The sequence below is a fragment of the Phoenix dactylifera genome, unplaced genomic scaffold (assembly GCF_009389715.1).
Source record: "Phoenix dactylifera cultivar Barhee BC4 unplaced genomic scaffold, palm_55x_up_171113_PBpolish2nd_filt_p 001603F, whole genome shotgun sequence".
Classification (NCBI taxonomy): domain Eukaryota; kingdom Viridiplantae; phylum Streptophyta; class Magnoliopsida; order Arecales; family Arecaceae; genus Phoenix; species Phoenix dactylifera.
The window spans coordinates 20,646-32,195 of record NW_024068908.1 but is presented as its reverse complement, the minus strand read 5'-3'; positions in this window follow the sequence as shown (position 1 = coordinate 32,195).

Below are 11,550 nucleotides of genomic sequence, written 5' to 3'. Positions count from 1 at the left end.
AATGCATGCCACGATCGATCCTTAGCAACTTACACCCATAGAATATCAAACAAAATCCCGTTTAACTTACATTCCACTTGCTTCTAAGAAGTATGCCAACCATGCCACTGGAATCGAAGATCAGCTAGCTAGCTCAGAGACTCGAAGTTAACTAGCGCTTTATTCTTTCGCTTAGCTCTCGCAACGATTCAAAGAGATGGGGAACTTATAATTAAGCAGTATACAGAAGGAAAGACACTTGAATGGCTCTACTTATGGACAATGACTCACATCCAGTAAATTAATGAGGAGGGGAGGGGATGAGTATATGAAGGTAGGAAAGGAAGGAAAAGGAGGGCAGGGAGGACAGGGAAAAGGCCATCAATCTAGGCATGTGGAAGTAGGGGCGGCCAGCCTCTCCTCTCTTAAAATGGACGGCAAACATGGCTTCATCTGCACTATAGTTCCACGAGAAGAGCCAAAGGCAGCCTGGGTTTTGCAGGAAGAGGGCTTTGGATTCTTCTCTCCTCGTGGAGAGTGAGAAGAAAATTTCATAAAGTTGCAGGCTATAGGTTAACATAGACTTCGGTCTACATTAAATTCCAAGTGCTCGTACTCGTTTGGACCGTTTACTTCGAGTCAATGCTCGCATGGTCCGGGAGTCAGCGGCTGTCGGGTTGCAGTGTATCGTTGTTCCGGTGGAGCATCCTACCGGGGCGCTTCAAATAACCGGGGATTGGACCGTCGTCCGCCGGCGCCAGCAAGTAAAACATGGACATGGCCGACGGGGTTAGGTGACGGCTGTTTGGTACAAGTCCATGACGGGTGTGGTGCGGCCTGCTCTCTCATGGTCACGGTGCCATGGTTGCGCCGAGTCCAGGTGAAAAGGATCGAGGGGGAATACGCGAAGGGGAATCTGGTGCGGTCCATTTCAGGTGGGTGGGTCGCTGCAAGAGGAGTCTGAACAACACCTAGCTAGGGCCCAGGCTCTGAACAACTTCAAAGTGACATGTGTAAGCGAATCCAACCGGGTAGGATCACTACCAGGATGCTGATGATCATAGAGGCTTATAAATCTGAAGGAAATTAAGCTTGTTTTTTTCTTTTCTTTTCTTTTTTGGATTTTTCGTTTTCTAAGGGAGATCCTTGACTTCGTGAGGACTGCATAATCGAAGGGTCTAGAAGAAACATGGCATTCGATTTTTTTGGAAGAATTAATTTGCTATTTTTTTTTCAATGGAAGACTGACAAATTTGAAAATCTTTATTTCTTGTTTTCTATTTTTAAAAACAAATAAAATTATATAAATAGAGACAAAAATATGTTTGGTACTAATGTTTTTATCTTTTATTTTTAAAATATATTTTTATTATTTCTAAAAAATGAAAGGAGGAAAATCTTTCTTCATCTTGACTACCGCCACCATTATTGCTATTGTCACCTCTATCGCTATCACTATCGTTGTTACCTTCACCAACACTATCATTGTCACCTCTGCTATGTCGTTGATGCTCTTGCCATTACTTTCACAACCACCATCATCGTCTTTGCCATACCATCATCAGTGTCACCTCTGACATATATGCACCCTCAAATTAATTACCAACACCACCATTATCTCCATCACGTTCTTTACTGCTCCTACCATCATTATAGTTGCTTTTGAAAGAATTAACTATACCAAAAAAAAATATTTGCTTTCTAAGAATTATGACAAAAAGAAGTAAAATTTTCTGCTTTTACATTTTTGAAAAATTAAAAAAATGAAAGTAACTCTAAATGCCACCTAAATATTGGAATTTTTTTCTTTTCTATGAGAAGTCCTATCTTTCCTTTGTCTTTATGAGAGATCCTTACAATCAGTTTGAAGACTTGGTGGAAGAATGTAGGTCCAAGATTTGAAATAAGTACTATGATTGTCAAATAATTTCTATAAAATATTAAGGAATCATTATGTTTTGCCAAATTTGTGAATGGCAAGTATAACTACTCCAACAAAAGACTATAGTAAGCTATTTCTAGTATGTGGCTTTATTTTATGTTTACCTCTCCTTTTCATGGACGAAAAAACGCCTCAAGCTAAATTTACTCCAAAAATTGTAGGCACACACAAAATAGGAATTTTATTTTAATGTATAAAACTCTTCTTACCCCACCTTTTCTTAAAAGCATCCAAGCGCACTTCTTCTATAGTTGATTGACCAGCTTGAACCAATTTGTCATAAGATATATATATGTATCGGATTGTAATGGATTGTGCTTGAACAGAGAAGTTAAGTTTTTTAGATTTTTTTTTTAATTCAATTTGATAGTTTGGATTAAAAAATTGATTTACAAATTTATATCTACTCCTAGCTCAAGAAGTGGCTAGCTGATTTTAAAGCCCGATATATACCACCGAGGTGGTAGCCCAGTGGAAATGAGGCATGTCTTCCATCAGATTGATCCAGGTTCGAAATGCGCGGGCATTGATTAAATTCGGAGACCGGATGCTCCATGTCTGGACGCTGCTGGTGGGAGTGCATTGGTCTGCTGGCAACCGGAGTGGTGCTAGGGTGACGTACTCATACGTGGGTTACCACGAATGGGGAGGGCCTGCGAAAATTTGCAACCTAAATCGAACATGCTCCAGCGGAGAGGGGGCCCAGTGGGGATTGCTACGCGGGTGAGGTTCTCCTCGTACCCTTCTTCTCTTTTTTTCTTACCAAAAAAAAAAGCCCAACATATCTACAAGCAAGCAAGCCCTGGTATTCTAAGAACTACATGAACAGACTTGCCACAACCTATTCTAGGCCCGACATGGGCACCTAACTTGGCATGGAAGCCTGTGTGGCACCCGAGTAGGACTAATCTAGGTTCTTCTAAATTTGAACCCCTCAGTAAATTTTCCTGCAATTTATAATCCCTGTCATTTATCATATAACCAACATATCAGCCAAACTACATGTAATTGTTCCAAGTCCGGACACGTCATTACTGCATTTTTTATTATTTTTTTCTTTTTATGTTTCAGAGAGAATTGCGAAGAATTAATACAGCACAAACTGGCAACAGAGGTCATGGCAAAAGAGAGAATAAGCTTGTAGAAAGGAGCTCAACATTTTATTTATCAAAGAAATAAGGAAACCAAATACTCTCAATATCCATGTATTCCGCCTTTTTAAAGGGCACCGAACAAAAGAAACGGAGGAGGAAAAAAAAAAAAAAATCAAGACCACATTTTGAAAGGTTCCCCACCAATATACCTAGCTGAAGTTCCTAATGAATTTTGGGCATAGTCATCTCCTTCAGAGGCAGCAAGTGATTATAAAAATAAGGAACAAACCAAATGGCTAAAATTCATGTTCACAGATGGACAGTCAGATTTTCATATCTAGAGGTACAAAGGACAATGCAGGAAGAGAGAGAGAGAGAGCGAAGGGGAAGCCTTTGAGCAAACACAAGAGGGCTGGACAGCAGATAAGATCCCCCACAATTTACGACTGTGAAGGAAGGTGTCTTGTTGTTGAAAGGATTGAGGGCCGTAACGTGAAATGTTGCACCTTGCTCTCTGTACGTAATTTCATCCATAATCTGTGGAAATCCATGTTATTTTTCCCTCCATATGGTACTTGATGAAAAAATAGGACTCCAATATGACCATTTAATAGTTTTTGTGTACCTCATCGATAAAAGGGACTCTGCAAAGTTCACGGTTCCGAAACCAGTTACTATAGCTTCCTGATAAGGTACGGCATACACATCATGCCAACGCACTATTTTCTCATGTCCGGCCATAATACTATGCGAAATCAAGCAGTACCGAACCGTACAACACAGAACACGATGATATGATGTAACATGGTACTAGATAGTTTGAGACAATTCCGATCGATACGAACAGATTCTTCTCACGTACCAAATAGGACCACGGTACCGAACAGTACCTTAGCGATACAATGCATACACTATAGAATGGTACAAGTTGGTACAGTAAATCTAACTCTATATGTATCATGGACGTTGCATAATATTGCTAAATACTGATAATAAAGCATATAAAATTGCAAAAGTGAGATAAATCCCTGTTGTGGTTGAAATCTGGCACGAGGGTGACCACGCCGGAGGAGTCGGAGGAGCCGCCGGCTGGGATGAATAAAATGTGGCGCCTCCTGTGCTTCAGGGATCCTGCACAAAGCCTCATCAGATATTTCGGTGAGAGCCCTCCAAAGCTTAAGTTAGAGCGGTGGGTCCGAAAGTCCTCAGACGTTATCTGGTGAGGTTGTGATGTACGGCCACCTACGCGAGTATGGACGCGTACGTGGGTGAGGCCGCGGGCAAGGTCGGGGAGGCTCAGAGGCTGCGGCATACGCTTGACGTGGTCAACTCGGTAAGCGCTGAGGTCAGCCCAGCGTTTGGGCGAGGTCGGCTCGACCTTCCTCTGGCGGAGGTCAGCTCGTCCTTCGGTGGGGTTCGAGGTCGGCCTAGCCTCTGATCGAGAGGCCGACGTCAGTATAGATACCTGTGGTCGCGGGAACCTCTTCGGCTCTCGATCGACTCTACAGGACACCCCGAGTCTGACTCGAGGGTCGTCATTAATTGTAGGTACCTGCGGTCAACGGAGCCTCTTCGGCTCTCGTTCGACTTTGCAGGACACCCCGAGTCCGGCTCGAGGGGCATCATTGTAGGTACCTGCGATCGACGGAGCCTCTTCGGCTCTCGATCGACTCTGTAGGACGATCGGGGGCTGCTCGACTTTGAAGTCTGTTCGGCAAAAATTGAGTGACTCCAAGCTAGAGCAGGACAATCCATCTTGCCTCCCATCAATCACCGTTTTGGAGTCATCTTCGTAATATAGGATCATAGCCCGCTTTAATGGTTACAAGGTTGTTGTAACGTTCAAATTGGACTTGCATGTTCGAGTTGGCTAATGAAAAGCTGCAATTTGATGTGACATCTACATGCACATCCACGTGAACCAAAAGCATCCCTCTTTCTTTATGTGGGCCCAATGTCAATGTGCGAGCACGACCCAAAAGATGGCGGGGTGAGGCACACAAGACATGTAGGTGGTTATCATCTACAAACACAATGTAGATCTTGCAACCTTAAGCTCCATCGGAGCATGTTACCATGGAAAGGTATGAGATGTGTGCCATGTTAAAATAAATAGATAAAAATAAATTTACAGGCAAGAATTTCACTAAAAAGACTATAGAAACTCTGCAAAAACAGCTAATTACTGTAATTACACCGGCACCATATGACTTGTTCCACATACTTGGCAATTCAATAGTTTGACACCAAAAGTACTTACAAGAGCAACAACAATTTTCCTAGCAATTTATCTATTTCATAATTATTGATGACATGCGATATAGATAACAATGAGATTTTGCCAAATGAACACCCAGAACATTTTCTTTGATCAATCATAATAGTCTGCCAACCAATCTATTAATAGTTTTTAATTAAAACTAACATACAGTATGTGCACTGCATGTTTAGTTTAAAAATACATTAGAGCAAAATAATAATTAATATTAAAAAATAAAAAAATAGGAAATAAAAAATTGAGACAGGAGTTAAAGATAGGAGGTAGATAAAGTTGTCAGAGAGAGATAGAGGGGAAATAAATTTGTTAGAGAGACATTAGCTAGGATAGAGAGAAGAGGATTTGGGAAGTTACAGAGATCCCATGGGATGCCAGAAGATGGGTGACACAGGATGTAAATAAATTGTGTATGCTTTTGTTTCCAAAGGTACCCATGTCATTTATCATTATACTGTCAGTAAGCATCATTTGTGGCACAATCATGTGTAGAAGACCCACAAAAATCAGACAAGCTTTGGTGCAGATATAAATTCTCATTATAAATTCTCAATATAAGAAATAACTGATGCCCAATAGAGAAATTCTCACAATATAAATTCTCCTAATAGGATTATAGATATGTGCAGATGTTCTGAGTTCCGGATGTTCATAATATATTACTGTACAGATAATAAACAATCAGCTCATGCTTCATTTTATTTGAGACTCATAGTTTACGTCGACTCATGTTTGTTAGATACAATAGTAGGTTTCATCATTTTTGTGACGTGTTATTTCCAAAATTTGGAGATTATATTTTAGGTTTCTTATTGTATGCTATTGTTTGATAGATTGTTTGAGAGTTTATGTTTGTCCTCACCTATGTTAAATAGATTTTCTTGAATAGAACCAATAAACTTTTGTACGGATTTTTTCCTCAACTTTTGGATAACCCAAACCAACTTGATGTTGGTTGGGTTGGTCAGTTGGTTCCAACGTTGACTGGTTCAGTTTGGGTTCGAAAAAAATACAGAACCAATTAGTAATGTTTTGGGAATGGGTTAACCCCTAACCCAAACCAACCTGACCCTTGCGCACCCCTAGAAATCACAGCCTCTAACTTGGATTTCCATTCAGTTACAGACAGCTCCAGATTATCCCTCGACTTGCAAGATGCAATTAAATATATAAGAGAAACAGTGAGATATGGTAATAGATGCAGATTTAGAGGGTGAAAAAAAAATACAAGGAAGCAGTTGGATGTAATTTCAGAAAAGTAAAAAAAAATTAAACTCATGGGCCTGAGGCAATTTCTATTCTTTAAAGCAAAGCTTCATCATAATGCAACAACAATCAGGATTGCTCCTACCAAATACTGATTTGAGCTTGGCAGACCCTTCGGTAACTGAATCAGTTGCTCAGCACTGATCACCAAATGCAATCCTTCCGGTATATATGGGTATTGTCCATCTTGATAACAAAATAGATCAAGGTGAGACAGGCATATATGGTACAATCACACATGTTCAGGACATGAGCATCATTTCTCAATGCCTCGAACGAGCTGTGGAACATTTTTTACAGGCTCCCTAAGCACCACACCTGTAGCAAAAACATTTTTTACAACAGACCATGCTTTTAATATATACATACGTACATACATACATAAAAATATACACAAAGGTATCTATGTGTATATGTGTGTGTGTGTGTGTGTGTGTGTGTGTGTGCACATATATGTATATACATATGTACATATATGTATATATATATATGTGTGTGTGTGTGTACATACATACACAGATATATATATATATATATATATATATATGCCACCAATGCCTAAGTTAAAATAAAATCATGAATAATTATAACATTCACCTCCATCTAGAACTTTCCATCCAGAGCAACAATTTATGTGACTTGTCCATAAACTGAATGAATGACTACTTCCTATCACATTGATCCAATGATTTGTGGTAAATAATTATGCATCTGAACTCACTTGACAATAAATGTTTCAGAGATAAAAGAAATGAATCTAAAACAATCTCGTGTGGTATACTAAAGCCAATTCATATCCAAAAGTAAGTAAATCAACAATGAAATGAGAAAATTATAATAAAATAGCTCAATCTGGTGAGGAGATAAAATGTTCAAGCACCGAGAAACAACCAAGCAGAAAACTGAACTGAATATCACACCATAAACATAAGCTTATCAGCATGAGATTGCTTTCTTATATAGTTAATGTATGTGGATGTTTTACAAAATGATCCTGGGAAAGGGTAAAGGATTCTTTCACCAAGGAGGAAAGCTTCCTCTTCTTCTTCTCCACTATCTCTGAGTCAGTCTGGCTCGTCTTGACCATCTCCTCAACCTCCTCATACCACCCACTTGTCTCTGATCTCATTGCCCTCAATATCACAAGTTGTTTCTAGTAATTAAAGGAAACATATAGAAGAATTAGAAATCTCCAGTTGATATATGCTGTCCCAGCAACAACCAAAACAAGATGCCTGTGCCTGAATTATCAAATCTAGATATAAGAGGCACTTAAAAACTCAAAAGACAATCAATTCTCAGACTAAGTTTCAAGTCAATCATGAGTCAGATACAATTGACCGAGTTTGTTGTAATATCTGCTAACCCTTCATCGACCATAAGTTGTTAGCTAGCATCCAATATTAGTTAGGATGAGTAACTCAAACAATAATTGTGGCATAAATTTCTTAATTACCATGAGAATACAGACCCTTGATAACAGTTAAAGAGCTTCAAGCAAAAGACCTTCTAAGGATGGCATTCATATAATATTACATTACAAAGGAAAAGCACATGATGAAAAAAAATCATGGTCCACAACAATCGCCAATTCTAAAATCTAATTGTACTAAACTTATCACCAATCTGTGGAAAAAGCAGGATTTATATTTCTCACAGATGGCCAGAATGAACATAAGCAAAAAAAAATGCTTAGAAGACATGTAACAATCGGTGGGAAAGAAAAGGAGGAGAAACTTCTATATGTTTAACAAAGGTTAAATAGATTTGAAATGGTAGGGAGAATTGATATGACTTTCAGTAGTTAAATGACATAAAGAAGTTTGCCGTGGTAAAGGGCATAGAATATAACTGACCCTACCAGATCATATAAGGATATAGACTGTCATATTGCAAAAACATGTAGAGCTTATTTAGTAAATTCTGTTTATATATATATATATATATATATATATACACATTCTGAATGGTCAGAGTTGGTTGGAAGAACAAAAATCTGGAATTGTTTTAACATTCACAGCACTAATGTATAGTTAAATAAGCTTTTAAAATAAGATCGAGTCAACTTTATGTATCATATTTCCTCCAGCTTTCACTTTCTGTGTAGATCCTCCATTGCAGCATAAAATTTTTTATGCAACTTGTCCATCTTAACTTCCTATCACAATGATCAAATGATTTCATGTGAATAACTCAGCATTCTTAAATCATTGACACTAAACATCTCAGAGACCAAAGAAAGGAATCTAATACAATTTCTTGTGGTATATTAATATATATCCAAAACTAGTAAATTAACAAACAAAGATTAAAAAAAAAAGTTATAACAACATAGGCTACATAGCTCAACATGGTATAAGCAATAAGTGGACAGAAAACTTAAAATTTGATCATAAAAACAAGATTATCATCATTACATTGCTTTGCATGCCAATACATACTAATGATGAACAAGAATGCAATCGTAAAGGCTCAGATGATCAAGAATCACCAATAGCATACATAACACAACATTTCACAACATTAGGAAACAGAAGAGAAGCTACAAAATTGTTCCTGTAAAACTAATTTTAGGAAATAACTTGAGATCAGCTTTACTATAGGCATAATATCGACAGTGATGTAATCAAACAGAGAAATCCAAAACCTGAACATAGAGGAGTGTGTGGGTGTGTGTGCATGCGCATGTGCATCCTTAATTGTTTGAAAATTTGAATTCCTAGCTTTTGTTTTCAATATCCAACAGCCAATAATTTATCAAAACTACTTTCAACTTTTGCAATAAAAGAAATTGCCTTAAACAAAAGTACCAAATAAGATAGGTGATGCAGGAGTGCAAATCTTGAGCTAAGAAATTCCTACATATGTCTCTGTCATAGTTCTTACAAGCCGAGACAAATTGACTTCTATTTTAACTGCAAACTTAACCATGTCATCAATGTGACAATATCCATAATTATACCTGTAAAATATCACATAAAATGAGAAAAGTACAAAGATTTGGATATGCCAGTGAAGTCAAGCAGTTGGAGACGAGAGAGAGAGGGATTTTTGACAGCTTAGCACAAGAGAGAGACAATAGGAGAATTGGTAAGAAAAGGACCAAGCTAGAGCTCTTTCTCCAAGGCCTCTATCTAGGATACTTCTGCTCCTTGATGAATTTCATTGTGGCCTGCTCCCTGACCACTGAATCCCAAAAACAAAGATATTGAGGCACAGAGAGAGAGAGAGAGAGAAAGAGAACAAAGGTGAATTTCAAAATCCACCTGCATTCTATCAAAACATCGCTAACCCTCATCGGCCAACCCGGCATGAGCACATGCAGACATCACAACTACCAGCATCACATCATCAACCACCACCCCCTCACTTCTCATCCTATCAAACAAACCAGCCTATTTCGTATTGGGTTTGTTGAACCAGCAAACAGCTATTTCTAGGGTTTCTCCATTGTATATTTTCTATTTTCTTTTTCTTGATCCGAAATTGGGGTTTTGTGCTGCCAATAGATGACCTAATTTAACTTTCTTGGTGCAAGAATTAGTTTCAGAAAAAAAATTCTGTTTTTATTTTTTTTTAATTTCTTGATAACTCTCATAGGTGTCCTCTACTTTGAAATTTTGCTGTAATTCTACGATAGTTGGTCTAGTTTTATTGCTGGCATTAGTATCTCTAACCAACAACTTTGTTTCCAAGGATTACATTTACTGAAAGTTTTGTTTTCTAAATATGCCAATGTGAATATCAGTTTGTATATAATATTGCTGGTCTTAGACTGTGTGATCTATTTTGCAATTAAATTTTTTTGTTGTTGTGAAGGCATTTTTTATTGTAATCACCATCTATATGGTCTCTGTTACTGGTGACTTTAATTTATTTCCTCCAAGTAATCATGTCCTTCAGCGCTATGTTAGTAAATTAATCGACCATCCATTTTCACAGGTTCACATTCCTGCCAGGTGTATGGCTAGAGTAGACTTTTGGCCAAGATCTTCTCTCTCTTCTACAGCACAATTTTCTCATTCAGATTTTGATTCTGTTTTCTTCTCTAAAGTTTCTCTCTCTGATTATTTGATTTTTATATCATTTCGGTTTCACCAATGATTGTGTTTTCTTCTATAAAATGTCTCTTTCAAATTCTTTGACCTCTATAGCAGCCACAGATCAAAGAGAGATCAAGGCACTAGAGAGGTGCGGAGGTGGAGGTGTACTTGAGGACATGAAGAGCTTGCATTCTCAAATGGATGGTGATTCCTTCTACTCCGTTCGTTTCTTTTGTTTGGTTGATTTATCTTTGGATCTCTAAATATCATGGAGTTTAGATTAGAGGAGTTCTCCTTTGTTCTCTCTCTCTCTCTCTCTCTCTCTCTCTCTCTCTCTCTGCCTCAATATCTTTGTTTTTTGGGATTCAGTGGTCAGGGAGCAGGCCACAATGAAATTCATCAAGGAGCAGAAGTATCCTAGATAGAGGCCTTGGAGAAAGAGCTCCATCTTGGTCTTCTCCTTACCAATTCTCCTATTTTCTCTCTCTTGTTGCTAAGCTGTCAAAAATCCCCCTATCTCTCTCTCTGCCTCTCTCTGTTTCTCTCTCCCATAAAACACTGAGACATGCACACAGACACACTACAACACATGTTGGCAAGAGAATGGCACATTCTAGTGGACAATCGAGATTTCAGTAACACTTTTTCCTGTTACAATGGCCCTGGATGTTGTCATTTGTGGCTGTCATATGGGAAACAACAACGTTTATAAGCTACCTCCAGACTATTTTATCTGGAAACTGGCTGCTGGAAAGGTTTTCTTTAGCCATTACAGTAGAGGGAAGTCTCCTCTCCTCTGAAGGGAATGGATGAGAATGCCCTGGAAGGGGAGCACAAAGCTCTGCTGGCTGACAGAGCTGGAGAAATGGAATGTTCGCCCTCTTTACAGGATCAGATCAATCAACTAAAGGTTGTAATTTTCATTTCTAAACCCTCTGCTAAATATCATAA